This window comes from Symphalangus syndactylus, chromosome 3 (genome assembly GCF_028878055.3).
Source record: "Symphalangus syndactylus isolate Jambi chromosome 3, NHGRI_mSymSyn1-v2.1_pri, whole genome shotgun sequence".
Classification (NCBI taxonomy): domain Eukaryota; kingdom Metazoa; phylum Chordata; class Mammalia; order Primates; family Hylobatidae; genus Symphalangus; species Symphalangus syndactylus.
The window spans coordinates 53,445,701-53,460,605 of NC_072425.2; the positions used below are offsets into that span (position 1 = coordinate 53,445,701).

A 14,905-nucleotide genomic window follows, 5' to 3' on the forward strand; every position below is an offset into this window, starting at 1 on the left:
TGTCTGCAGCCTCGACCTCCAGGGCTCAAGTGATCCTCCCACCTCAGCCTCCCGAGTAGCAGGGATGGGCTTTACCACGCCCAGCTAAGTTTTGTGTTGTTTCGTCATGTTTCTCAGACTGGTTTCGAACTCCTCGACTCGAGTGATCCTCCCGCCTTGGCCTCCTGAAGTGCTGGGATTACAGGCATGAGCCACTGTTCCTGGCCCCCTAGTTTTAAGGTTTTTGACCTTCAAACTTTTCTTGAAACTTTTTCTCTTTGATGGGAGAGAAAAATCCTTTTGCATGTCTAACAAAATACGTTTATGGCCAGGCACAGTGGCTCATGCCTGTAATCCTAACACTTTGGGAGCCTGAGGCGGGCGGATCACCTGAGGTCAGAAGTTTGAGACCAGCCTGGCCAACATGGTGAACCCCCATCTCTACTCGAAATACAAAAATTAGCCAGGCGTGGTGGCATGTGCCTGTAATCTCAGCTACTCAGGAGGCTGAGGCATGAGCATCACTTGAACTTGGGAGGCGGAGGTTGCATTGAGCCGAGATCGTGCCATTTGTACTCCAGCCTGGGCGACAAGAGTGAAACTTGGTCTCAAAAAAAAAAAAAAAACAGCGTTTATGGACCAGATACTGCACAGAGACCTCTATCTTTCTTTCTGGCTCTCTTTTCACTAGTTCTTCTCATAAAGTTTGTTCATTTTCTGAGAGAAGAGCTTCTAGGCTTATTTTTATCTTGGGAGGAAGTGACTTGGCCGTGGATATTCATGGATACTGATGGTGGAGGATCCTGCATTGTACTGTTAAAATTATGGGAGGCCATTGTTTTGGACTGAGCTCCTGCTTACATCCCCAGCAGACCAGATTAAATTGATATAGTCACTCCTGCAAAATGCCACATAATCAAATTGAAACTTTATTAAGGAAGCAGACAGATTCCAAAATGGACCAGTTTTTCCTGAAAACAGGAGATTCCAGTCTACCTGAGTCAGCTTAGTAAGAAAGTCTACTCTGCTTTAACCCTTGCCAAAAAAACACCCCCCCCACAAAGCCTGATGTAACCTGTTAACCAATTAGTTTTTTTGCCTCTTGTCCTGTTTTCTTGTTTCTACCTTACAAAACCCACTGTTCTGCCATTGCCTCATGGGAGCTTTTATTCTGTTTTGTAGAATGGAGGCTGCCCTGACTCGTGAATCACAAATAAAAGGCAATTGGATCTATAACTCAATTTGTTAGATTTTGGTCTTTGACAGTACTTACGGGGCTTCTTCCTGTACAGACCCTCCAGTAATTAAATACCTTGGCAGTGGTGTGCTGGGGCCTGCTCACACTGACTCCAGGTGATTGTTAAATTCTCAGGAATTTTTTGTTTGTTTTAAAAAAAAGATAGGGTCCCACTCTGTTGCTCAGGCTGGAGTGCAGTGGCACGATCTCGGCTCACTGCAGCCTCCACCTCCTGCGTTCAAGTAGTTCTTCCACCACAGCCTCTTGAGTAGTTGGAACTACAAGCGTGAGCCACCACGCCCAGCTATTTTGTATTTTTTTGGTAGAGACAAGGTTTCGCCGTGTTGGCCAGGCTGGTTTTGAACTCCTGGCATCAAGTGATCCCTAACCTTGACCTCCTAAAGGGCAGGGATTGCAGGCATGAGCCATGACTCCCAGCCTAATTTTCAGAAATTTTGTGGGCTGGCTGTTGAACCATAGGCATCTTTAAATTGTGGCAGTATTGGTACTGATACAAATCAGGGGTCACCCCTGTCTGTTGGGTACCATTTTTCCCTCTTGCCTCCTGTTATATTTACATTTTCTACAACTGGAGAATTGCTGGGATCTGAAAGGCAAATGTATTTTCTCTTTGGCTACCGTGATTTCCCGTACTCTGTGTGTTTTTAATGAAAGAGAGTTTATAAGCAACTTACAGACATGACTTATTTGAAAGCTCTTCTATTTTATTAAAACAGAGATCAGAAAGTAGTTCTGTATTTCATTCAGAGTCACTAAATTTACTTTATTGTTCCTAGTATCTTAGAAAGTCTGTTCTTAAACAGTAACTCAAATCCTAGAATAAAATTCAGTTCTTTTGTTCTTAAAAAAAAAAGGTCATATGACTATTTTTGAGATGTTTCATTCAAAGGAAATGGTGAATTTTTAGATTTCTAAAATGTTAATCATTGTTACAAGTCCCCTTCCCTCTTCAAGTTTAGGTTGCCTGGGTTAGAAGTAGTAAACTGATTATTTTGAAATATTAGGCATCAGCAAGGCTACACAGCAATGAAATTATCGGGATCTATTAACAGCTGTTGTTTCTTACTATTCCTTCTAGGGCTTCCTGGTGTGCACCTTCCTTCCAGTAGTTTGTGGTGGCAGTGTTGACATCACTATTGGGATGCACATTGTGCACATTAGCAGTATAGAATATGGGGAGTGGACATGTTAATTACCTCACTGAGGGCCATTCTTGCCTTTAGTAACATTTAAATTAGATGATATTTCAAGATGAGATAGAAAACATTTTTAGAATTCTCTAGGTGGAAACTCTAAAGGGATAGACCTAGTTCTCTCAAGTTGAGACATCAAAGAATTGTTACCTAATGATAAAGAAATATTTAAAATAGATTTTCATTAGAATTTTAGATTACAGAATTTAGTGTGAGGCAATGTTTTTGTAAATGATCTTCCACAGTAATCCTTTAAAATACCAGCATTCATAACTGTTTTTTTTTTTTTTTTTTTTTTTGAGACGGAGTCTCGCTCTGTTGCCCAGGCTGGAGTGCAGTGGCACAATCTCGGCTCACTGCAAGCTCCGCCTCTCGGGTTCACGCCATTCTCCTGCCTCAGCCTCTCCGAGTAGCTGGGACCACAGGCGCCCACCACCACGCCTGGCTAATTTTTTGTATTTTTAGTAGAGACGGGGGGTTTCACCGTGGTCTCGATCTCCTGACCTCGTGATCTGCCCGCCTCGGCCTCCCAAAGTGCTGGGATTACAAGCGTGAGCCACCGTGCCCGGCCCCATAACTTCTTTTTCTTTCTCTGGTGAAATAAAATTGCAAAAGCTTTAATTTAGCAGTGTAAATGCAAAGCTGGATTGAAATACAGGTAATTATGTTAAAAGCTGACAAAATTCATCTATTTAACAATTTTTTTTCTTAAAATTTTGTTATAAGATTTTATAGACAGAAATAATTTAATTTTGGAAATTTTCAGTCTCTGGTTATCTGTTCTTCATGTGATTGAAAATCTACTGTCCATATGCATTTTTCTATGAAAAAAGCTCTCTCTGAAATACAAAGAATATCTTTGTATAACTGAATGAAAAAATTCTGTATGAAAAATCTGATGTAAGTTTTATGGTATAAACCTCTTTTCAAGCAATGCTTCTTCTCATTTTATTTTTGTTAGCATGTCTTTCAGTTTGAGAATTGGGATACATTTGAATTTTGTTATTGAAAGGCTCAAAGTAACACAAAACAAGTCACTAATAATTAACAGACCCACTACAGTATGATAGATGCACATACATATCAAGCTTTCATCTTGGCCCCTCTTCTGAAGAGGTTTAAAATTGGAATCAAACTCTTCCTGTCCTAGCCTAGCTATCTTTGTATAAATGAGTGTTCTTTAATGTTTTGGTAACCACATGATCTTTCTGTCATCTTTATCTTAAGCTTGAAGTTCCATTATATTTCAGAATGTAATGATACTCTTAGGAGGTCACAAGATCTGCTCAGTTTAACATTTTCTCAAAGATATTGCCATAAGATGATGTTTATTTTGTTGTAGACAGTTTAGATTTTATACATTGTTAAAATGTGATGAACTCTTGAATTATTTTGGTGTAGGTTTATTGATCTTGATCTCTTGATGTGGAATCAGAAAATGTGGATTCTCTCTACCATCTGGTACTTTCCATATCTCCCCATTGCAAGAACCATGAGTTGGTTTTTTCTTCACTTATACCTAGTGTCTAGTAATAAGCACATGGTAGGTACCCGATTGAAAGGGCAAATTGGCTTATGTCTTATTGGTGTAAACATGTTAGCCATACTGTAATTATTTCATCTTATCTTCAGGCAGAAGCCTTCTGCAATCCCTTTCCTGTCTGCCTCTACCTAAAATTCCAAGAATCCTGCTCAACTTGCCTGAGTTGGATCATCTGTCTTTTCTATCCAAGCTCCTGCTACTCTTAGGACATGACTGAAAATGATAGAATGAACATGAGTGGAGCAGTTGTTGGACTGTCTATTGTGATGGTAAATTAGGACTGATCCTTTGCTAGACTGGGATGGAAGGTCTCGCTCGGGAGTCCAAGTTTGATTATGTGAAGGTAGTGATGCTTAGTGGACATCCAAGTGCAGATGAATTTGGAGTTGAGGCGGATTGACCCAGGTGAACTTGGGAGTCATCAGAATGTTAATGCTATGTGAAGCCATGACCACTGGATGAGACACCTAGGGGGTTACTGTAGAGATAAAAAAAAAATCTGAGGACTGTGAGGCATTATGATATTTAGAGGCTGGAATGAAAGCAGTAGATCGGGAAAGGTCTGCCAGGGTAGGAAGGCAGGAAGACAACAATATTTGTTTGTGCTTATTTTATGTTAGATCCAGGTGTACATGTGCAGGTTTGTTACATGCATGTATTGTGTAATGGTGAGTTTGGGCTCCTAGTGAACCCATCACCCAAGTAGTGAACGTTGTATGCAATCAGTAATTTTTCATCTCTCACCGTCTTCACCACTGTCTTCCCCTGTGGAGTCCCCAGTGTCTGTTATTTCCATCTTTATGTTCATGTATACCCATTGTTTTGCTCCCACTTATAAGTGAGAACATGGCGGTATTTGATTTTCTATTTCCGAGTTATTTCACCAAGGATAATGACCTCAAGCTCCATGGGGCAGCAAAAGACATGGTTTCATTCTTTTATTATGGCTGCATAGTATTCCATGGTGTATATATACCACATTAGGAAGAAAACAGTATTCCAAAAGCCAAGTGAAGAAAATGTTTCAAGAAGGAGAGTGTGATTAAATGCTGTTGACAGGCCAAGTAAGATGAACAGTAAGAATTGACTACTGGGTCTTTGAGACAGTTTGGGTATTTGGCACCACCCAAATCTCATGTTGAATTGTAATCCCCGGTGTTGGAGGTGGGGGCCTGGTGGGAGGTGTTGGAGTCATGGGAGTGGATCCCTCATGGGTTGGTGCTCCTGACCTCAGGTGATCCACCCACCTCTGCCTCCCAAAGTGCTGGGATTACAGGCATGAGCCACCACGCCTGGCCAGCAATTCTTAACATAATACATTTAAGATAAAAGTTAAAGCCAGGTGCCCTGGCTCACGCCTGTAATCCCAGCACTTTGGGAGGTCAAGGCTGGTGGATCACCTGAGGTCAGGAGTTCGAGACCAGCCTGGCCAACAGGGTGAAACCCCATTGCTGCTAAAAGTACAAAAAATTAGCCGGGCATGATGGCTGGCGCCTGTAATGGCAGCTATTTGGAAGGCTGAGGCAGGAGAATCGCTTGAACCTGGGAGGTGGAGGTTGCAGTGAGCCAAGATTGTGGTATTGCACTTCAGCCTGGGTAACAACAGCGAAACTCCGTCTCAAAAAAAAAAAAAAAAAAAAAAAAAGAATTGCTTAATAAGGAACATTTTCAAAGTTTGCAGAATTTTTTTATCAGTCCACCAGGTTGACCTGAATTTTTTATTTATGTTCACTGTGTCTTTTTTGAGGGTCGAAGAGATTTCTAAAAATATGTAATGTAGTTTATTAGATTCAATCCAGCATATATTTTACTTTTTATTTCCCTAATTTGATGTAATTATTAGAAATTGGAAGTGCTGAATTATAGTGTGTGAAAGATTAATTGGTAGAACACTTTACTATCTTTGTTTTCTGCACAGTGACTTACCGATCTTAATTTTAGTTTTCTTTATCCTATCATCAAGAATGATGGAGAATGAAAACAAACATCTGGGAGCCAATTCTTTTATGAGTTATCAACATCCCTCTCCTTTTGAATCATAGTTCAGCATATAGTTTTCTTGTTTTTAGAGACAGTGTCTCGCTCTCTTGCCCAGGCTGGAGTGCAGTGGCACAGTCATAGCTCACTGTAGCTTTGAACTCCTGGGCTCCCATGATCCTCCTGCCTCAGCCTCCTGAGTAGCTAGGACTACTCAGTCCACCATGCCTGGCTAATCTTTTCCTTAGTGGATGGATACAGCTTCTTTAAATATATTGATGTGTTTGGTATTAGGCCTGTCGTTATGCTTTTCTGTGTCTTCTGATTTTGGCAGTTTTACATTTTAAAAATAATCTTAACTATGTTAGGTGCTTCTCTGGTTTGTTCTGTGTGTGGGTTTATTCTAATAATGTTAAGGGTTGTATTTTGGTACTACCTTATCGTCATTATTACACTTATGTAGTGTACTTGATCCACGGTTTCTTTAGAAAGTTCAATTGAACGATGACAGAATTTATGTTATTTCCTGTTTTAAATTCTTCCTTCCCACCTTTCTCTTCTCCCACCCTTTTTTCTTAGTGTTTTCTTTATACAATAGTTGACCCCTTATTATTAGGGGATGCACTCCAAGACCCCTAGTGGATGTCTGAAACCACAGATAATACCAAACCCTATATATACTGTTTTTTCCTATACATACACGCCTATGATAAAGTTTAATTTGTAAATTAGGCATAGTGAGATATTAGCAACAATAACTAGGAATAAAATAGAACAATTTGCAATAGTATTCTGTAATAAAAGTCATGTGAATGTAGTCTGTTCTCAAACTATTTTACTGCATTATACTCACCCTTCTTGTGTTGAAGAAGGGATGAAGCAGGATGGTGTGAGATTTTGTCATGCTACTCAGAGTGGTGTGTCACTTAAAACTTATATGTTGTTTATTTTTGGACTTTTCCATGTATTATTTTTTAACTGCGGTTGACCATGGGTAACTGAAACCTCAAAAAGTGAAACTGCACGTAAGGGGAGACTACTATAATTTTAGATTTACTCACACCTCTGTTACTTGGTGTACAAATTTTAAATTATATCTCTCCATCAGCCCTTGTTCATGAAAGCTCAAGAAACCAGTGTACTTTCTTTTGTTGACTTTATGATTTTCAGATCAATTAGATCATATAATTCTTTAAAATAGCTTTATTGAGGTGTAATGACATAAAATAAATTGCCCATATTAAAGTGTACAATTTGGTAACTTTTGACTTGTGAAAACAGCACCACAATCAAGATAATGAATATGTCCATCACCTCCAGAAATTTCCTCATGGCCGTTTGCTGTCTCTTTCTTTTGCCCCTCCCTGCTACCCTCAACCTATCGTCAGGCAATTACTGAACTTGTATCACTATAATTTCCACATTTTTGAATTTCATGTAAATGCAACAGTATGTATTAATTTTTGTATGTATTCTATTAGCTTTTTTTTTTATTTGATCAATAGTTCTTTTTTATTGCTGAGTAGTATTCCATTGCCCAGATGTACTACATGAAAAACATTTGGGTTGTGTTCAGTTTCGGGCTGTTACACATAAAGCTGCTACAGACATTTGTGTGTTAAGCCTTCACTACCCTTGCATTTATGGATCAAGTTATGGCTGTTGCTTCCTCAGTAGCATTTTCAACGTAGTGGATCAGCATATTATCCTATGGATGGTGGGATTGTCAAGTTCCGGTGGATTAGCTTAAGTATCCAGAGCTCCTCAAACTGTATTGTGTGTATAAATCACCTGGGTTAAAATGTACATTGTTAAAAATATAGATCCTGCTTCAGTGGGTCTGCGATAGGACCTGGGCGTCTACATTTATAAAAAGCTTACAGGTGATGCTAATCCTGCTGTTCTACAAACCATACTCTAAATAACAAGGTTACAGAGCCTGAGAGTTTATGAAGCAGGGCAATAATGGTGAGGTTTTTTTCCTGCCAAGTGAAAGTAAACTACTTATGGTATGTTATCTTTTTATCAGAAATAGAAATGACTGCATTTACCATGTTAAGCAGCATTTTAAATGCCAAGAGTTTTGTTAAATGTGGAACAGCAATCAACAGAAGTCATTACTCAGTTCTACTAGTAAGTATAACCTTCCAGATAAGATTGCTGAGTGGGCATGGACTTCCCTGCCAGCCTGTCATCTGTGCATTTCCCTTAGGGAGGGTTTTTTGATTTGGAATTTTGGTAGGAAGGAAATATTCTGGGGTTGGCCCTTTTTATTTTAATAGCCTATAGAGTCATGTACTGGGGGGCACTGCCACGCTGTGGGTTTGGGGGTTTCCAGACTCAAGTCAGAACTTGATTACAGTCAGCTGACTGGTGCTTTGCATCCAGTTCCCAAGGTTTCCCCAGTTGAACCCAGTGAACTGTGGTGTTGCCGTAGGTCTCAAGGAATTAGTGGTGCACAGAGCCAGTGTGCTGTCGGGCTTCCTATTGAGTTTCAGCATTTCCCTTTTCTCGGGTACATGGTCACAAGTCCTTAGGGGAAGGGTGGGAGGATGGCTTACGGTGTTGGGGATCTGGGGTGTGAGAACTAGTGACAGGCAGTAATGGTTAAGAGCAAAACCCTGAAACCAGATAGCCTGTGCTCAGACTGTACCAGGCAAGTAACAGCAACTCCTTTGTGCCTCAGTGTGCCCTCATCTATAAATTGAAAGCCATGAGTTCTTACATCATAAGGCTGATAGGAAGTTTAAGTAATATTTGTAAGGTTCTTAGGACAGTGGCCACACATAGTAAAAACTTTTTAAGTATTTGCTAGATATATGAGCATATACATAGAAAGGTAGGAAGGCAGGTGGGGAAATGATAGGCTTAGAAAAATTAAGCAACTTTTCTCAGGTCTCACAGTGGTAACAGTGGTGGCATTGAGCCAGGATTTGACATTTGAACTCCCCACAGTTGCATTCTGTAGCTTCACTTAAATCGTTCAACATGGTATCTGGCATATATTTGATGAAACAGTGACTGAATTTAGGACTTCACCAGTTTACTAATTTGTTGAGACGTGAAGTGTCAGCATAAGCGTAGTATACCAATTTAACATGCCTGAACTCAGACTAGACTATGTCTGTGATGTTCTGGCTTGGGTCGTGTTAGTAATAAAGTAGAGAATAAGCTCATGTGTAGTTATATTGTTGACCCTCAGTTATATTAAAGAATAGATCCTTTCTAATAACTGAATTTTTTTTAACTTTTCCTGGACATAGGTATATATGAATTGCTTTTTAAAGAAATTGTAGGTGTTCTCTTCTAATTGACTAAGGAATTCACCATCTGATTTATATCAGATCAGATTGTTTTATAAACATTCTATCATGTTGTTTTAAAGATGCTAAAGGAAATAATATCCTAGTGTGGTATTAAAATAATGTATTGCTGAGTTTTTCCAAATGAATAATGTATTGCTGAAATTTTCCAAATTTTTCCATGTAATATTTTCAAACTACAGTTGACCATGGGTAACTGAAACCTCAAAAGTGAAACTGCACATAAGTGGAGACTACTATCATTTTAGATTTACTCACACCTCTGTTACTTGGTACACAAATTTTAAATTATATCTCTCCACCAGTCTTTGCTTATGAAAGCTCAAGAAACCAGTGTACTTTGTTTTTTTGGCTTTTTTACTTCATTAAGCTGTTTTACTTAATTCTTTAGTTAGAAACATTTTGTAGACAGCTTTCTACAATGCTAATTTGTTAATTAATAATTTAAAGTACCAGTGCTTAACCTATTTAATGATTTGAGAATATTAATATCCCATTTTTCTTGTTCTTTGTATGTGGAACCCAAATTTCTTGTCATTTTGTGTTATATATTTCCTATAAGCTTTAGGTACAAGATGCTGTTAAGAGTTAAGGAAGGTACTTTCTGCCTTCATCATCGAATATAAAATCTACAGCACTGCAGTGAGGCTATCCTCATGCTGTTGCCGCTCATGGTCTTACTCTGCATCACTTGCAATATTAGGGAGGAGTTGGACCCTATTCCATGTTGCCCACATGCCTTTGGTTTTAGTTAAATCGGGGATTGATTACTTATTTTATGCTGTTTCTAGGCAGTTTTTCTCTTTTTTTCCTAGTAAAAAAGTAAATTTAGTCCTCTTTTCTATGTGAATCCATACAGCCTGAAATTACTATGACAGGCTTGTATAAAAAAACATGTGAGAGGGAATGCTAGCTTTCAGCAATTTGTTCTTGGTATAATGACCCCTTCTGTAAGGAATGTTGCTGCTCTTCATCTGTTAGTTTTTCTTCACAACAACTTGTAGAGTTTTTCCATTTTATTTAGATTTTAACCTAGTGCTAGAATCGAAGTGTCATATTTAAATACTGTTACCTTTGGCTTTTGGATATGTGCTCCTTTTAAGGTCTGTGGTGCCTGACACTTCTCACTTTGAACTCCCATCTCTCACCCGTGGTATGTTTGCAGCAATGACCCTGGTGTGGGCCTCCAGGGAGCAACGGCCCATCCAGCCTGCAGGCTTCACTCAGGGCTTGTTTTGTTATTGTGATTTTTTTTTTAAAACTCAGTGATGGGAGTGGGAGAATATATGTTAGGATGAAGGTAAAGTTTTAGCCAAAATGAAAGATAATTAGGTATTTATTGTAATTTTCAGTTAACTTAGATTTTATTTCTATTCTTCTTGAAAGATTTTAGTATTCAGACTTCCAGCATAATGCTACATAGGGCCTTTCCCTTGAAATGCCTGATTACACTGCTTTCTGTAGGAACGCTATTCTTCAAGCAAAACCAAATTTAAAAATCATGCGGGGCTGGGTGCAGTGGCTTACGCCTGTAATCCCAGCGCTTTGGGAGGCTGAGGCGGGTGGATCACGAGGTCAGATGGAGACCATCCTGGCTAACATGGTGAAACCCTGTCTCTACTAAAAACACAAAAAATTAGCTGGGTGTAGTGGCGGGCACCTGTAGTCCCAGCTACTCGGGAGACTGAGTTAGGAGAATGGCGTGAACCCGGGAGGTGGAGCTTGCAGTGAGCCGAGATCATGCCACTGCACTCCAGCCTGGGCGACAGAGCGAGAGACTCTGTCTCAAAAAAAAAAAAAAAAAAAAAAAAAAAAAAGTGTCTGACACTAACATTTTCCTTTAATAATCAAATTGTTCATATTTTTTTAGAAGCATCAAATAACCTACATTATGTGTTGTATTTATCTAAGAACTGAAAGTAGATACTTTAATTTTCCCCACTTTCATAGTCCTTTGACTGTAATTATCGTAGGCTGCAGGTCCTACAGACTACTGAAGTGAACCAGGGGCCTTCCTTACAGTTGCTTTTTTCCCCCTTAAAATAGCAAACTGTTTAATTGTTTGCTTTAATTATATTTTTAGGAGCATTTCAAAGGATTATTATCTTCTTTGTCATACCTGGCTCATTTCCTGGTACGAAACTGAAAATAGTATCTGATCCTATTGCTTGCATAACATACTGAGTCATAATTTCTTCCTCTTGCTGTTGGGAATAGCCATTGCTCATTGGATTCGCAGTTCCTGTTTCATTTATTTGTGCTTATATACAAATGTCATTTTGCTGTTCCTTTAGATCTTTGAAATTCATAATCTACCTTTCTAAAGGTGTGTTTTATTGAGTTCCTGCTATGATTATTAACATTTGTTTTCTTTTTTTTTTTTGAGACAGAGTCTCTCTTTGTTTCCCAGGCTGGAATGCAGTGGCACGATCTCAGCTCACTGCAACCTCTGCCTCCAGGGTTCAAGCAGTTCCCCCGCCTCACCTTCCCATTAGCTGAGATTACAGGCACGCACCACCATGCCCGGCTAATTTTTTTTTTTTTTTGGAGATGGAGTTCACTCTTGTTGCCCAGGCTGGAGTGCAATGGCACGATCTCAGCTCACTGCAACCTCCACCTCCTAGGTTCAAGTGATTCTCCTGCCTCAGCCTCTCGAGTAGCTGGGATTACAGTCATGCGCCACCACACCCAGCTAATTTTGTATTTTTAGTAGAGATGGGGTTTCTCTGTGTTGATCAGGCTGGTCTCAAACTCCTGGCCTCAGGTGATCTGTCCGCCTCAGCCTCCCAAAGTGCTGGGATTACAGGCGTGAGCCAATTTTTGTATTTTTAGTAGAGATGGGGTTTCACCGTGTTGGCTAGGCTGGTCGCCAACTCCTGACCTCAAATGATCCACCTGCCTTGGCCTCCCAAAGTGCTGGGATTACAGGCATGAGCCACCACGCCTGGCCCCCTCTTTGATTATTAAGTGCTCCCAAGTAGAAGAAATACTAGATGTAAAAAATCCACATATATCAGGTAACTATGAGACTGGCATGTGTTTTGAGATGACCCATATTTTCCTGGATAAAATTTACTGTGACAGACATCTTTTAGGGAATAATTAGGATGAGGTATAGCTTTAGAGTTTATAATGCTGTAAAATGGCTAATATTTAATTACCCATTGAATACGAATTAAGCTGTTTTACTTAATTCTTTAGTTAGAAACATTTTGTAGACAGCTTTCTACAATGCTAATTTATGTTAATTAATAATTTAAAGTACCAGTGCTTAATCTATTTAATAATTTGAGAATTAGTATCCCATTTTTCTTGTTCTTCTTGTATGTGGAACCCAAATTTCTCATCATTTTGTGTTATATATTTCTTACAAATTATAAGGCATACAGTGCCGGAGACTTCTTGCTCTTGGAGCTCCTGCCTCCCATCTGCAGGCCCCGGTCCTCACCTCTGGTATGTCTTTTGGCACCCAGGCTGGCTCCTTTTGCTGTGACCCTGGTGTGGGCCTGCACAAAAGGAAACAAGCCCTGGAATTGTTAAGCTTCTCAAGGGGACACAATTTTCATCCTCTTTAGAAACATAATTTCTCAAATTCTTTCTTAAAAAATCAAGATGAGGTCTTACCATGTTGCCCAGGCTGGTCTTGAATTCCTGGGCTAAGGCAATCGTCTGTCCTTGGCGTCCCAGAATGCTGGGATTACAGGCATGAGTCACTGTACCTGGCTTAAATTCCTGACTATTAGACTTAAAAATAATTTTTATTAATTCCAAAAAGTATAAACATATTGGAGAAATAAGAAAGATGCATTTATCACTCCAGAGATTCCAAGGGTTTTAAGAGCTGTGTGTCTGGAAACAGGGCTGAAGACCAAATATGTATTTCATAATATCACAGCCTCCAGCAGCTACTTGCTGAGTGACTTCAGCACTCATGTAGGGGAGGGAGCACCCACTCTTTCTCTGCTTCTGCTCTCTCCGTCTGAGAACTCTTGGCAATTTTTCTTTTCTTTAGTTCCATAGGACTGCATATGTTTGTTTCTTTATTAAACAAAAGAGGTTAATAATAATAAAAAAAGAAAAGTAGGCAAAATACCGGGATTAATATAATAGAGGAGGAAGAGGCAGTGAAAACCTTGAGGTTTGTCCCAGATTAGTAAGGACATTATTGAATAGCATTGATGTGATGTTAATTTTTGTTTCATATGGGCAGTATGGTAGTGAATCTTCTGATAGAAAAGGTTATGCACAGAGTGCCATGTGAGCATAGAGGAAGGGACATTTGAGCCTTGACAGACAAGTAAGGGCTAGCTAGGCGTTCTAGGCAGAGCTGCACCTTGTATACAGGTATTGAGTCTTGAATGGAGACTTTTGGAGCTGTTTTAAGTAGTTTGGGGCTGGAACAGAATATCTGAGGTTTTGGAAGAGATTAGGCAGGTGTGCAGAACTTAGTTCCAGGTGCCTTCCTGTGCCATGCTAAATGTTTACACCATTTCTATCCTGAAGGTAGAATAAATCATTGTACAGTTTTAAATAGGGGAATAGCATAACTGTGTTTACATTTTAGAAAGATTACCCTACAGGAAAGGTAGAAGATGCATAGAAGGGTGGCAGATTGCAGGTGAAGGAGATTAATTAGGTACTTCCTGCTGGTGAGAAATGATGGGACCCAGAACTTGGGCAGCAGAAAAGGGCATTGGCAAGGAGGACATGTGGGATGACTTCTGAGTGTCTTGAGTAACTTGGTGAATGGAGGTGCTACTAACTGAAATACAGCCTAGAAGAAGGATTGAGAAGAAATGGTTTGGACACATGAAGTATTTAAGTGGATATGTCCAACAGGCAGGGGGTTGTTTGGGTTTGAGGTGGAGATCTGGAAATCACTGGTGGTAGTATAGGTGGTAAAAGTTGTGGATGAGAATGAGATCTCCTGGGAAGAGCTTTTATTGAGAGGGGAAGAAGGCTGAGAAATTACCAGAGGTAGATGGAAAGGTGGGAAAAATGAAGGACCCAGCAGGCAGTGAAGGGAGGAATACAAGGAGGGAGTGTCCAGAATGGATGTCTCTGATCTTTTGAGGCAGTACATTTAATAGATACTGAATATTGTCCACTGGCTGTAGGACAATCTTATAATGTCATTGGTAACTGGAACAAGAGTGGTCTTGGTGGTTTGGAGGTGAATGGGTATGGGTGGCATAGATTTACTCTACTCTCAGAAGCTGGTCTGTAAAGGAGGTGAGCTGGAGGGCCTTAGCAAGGCCTAAGGAAGGCTTCTGACGGGTGAGACTTGAGGTTGGAGAGATAGTAGATTGAGGAGGTCTAGAAATAAATGATCTCTAGGCAGGTTTTTAGGAAGGAAGAGGAGTTGAGAGTCAGTAACCAAAGTCATTACATTCTACTTGTAGTAGCTCAGGATGACCTTGGGAAGGACTCAGTTTAACTTGCTGTTTTATATTTTTATTGATTTTTCTTTTTTTTTCCAGATAAAATTCGCTAGATATTGTTTGCACATTAAACTCATTTCCAGACTGCAAACACTGACATAGCTGTTATTTTTTTCACAAAGTGTTCTGGAAAGCACATTTTGAATTTGTCCTGTCCTTTCAAGTCCCTCCCCACCCCCAACCCCTAAATG

General features: G+C 39.7%; 1 protein-coding gene across 8 annotated transcripts in view; it reads left to right on the top strand.

The window, feature by feature from the left end:
• AUH (AU RNA binding methylglutaconyl-CoA hydratase) overlaps positions 1–14,905 on the top strand; it is a 153,283-nt gene that overhangs the window by 51,206 nt on the left and 87,172 nt on the right. The window lies entirely within an intron of this gene.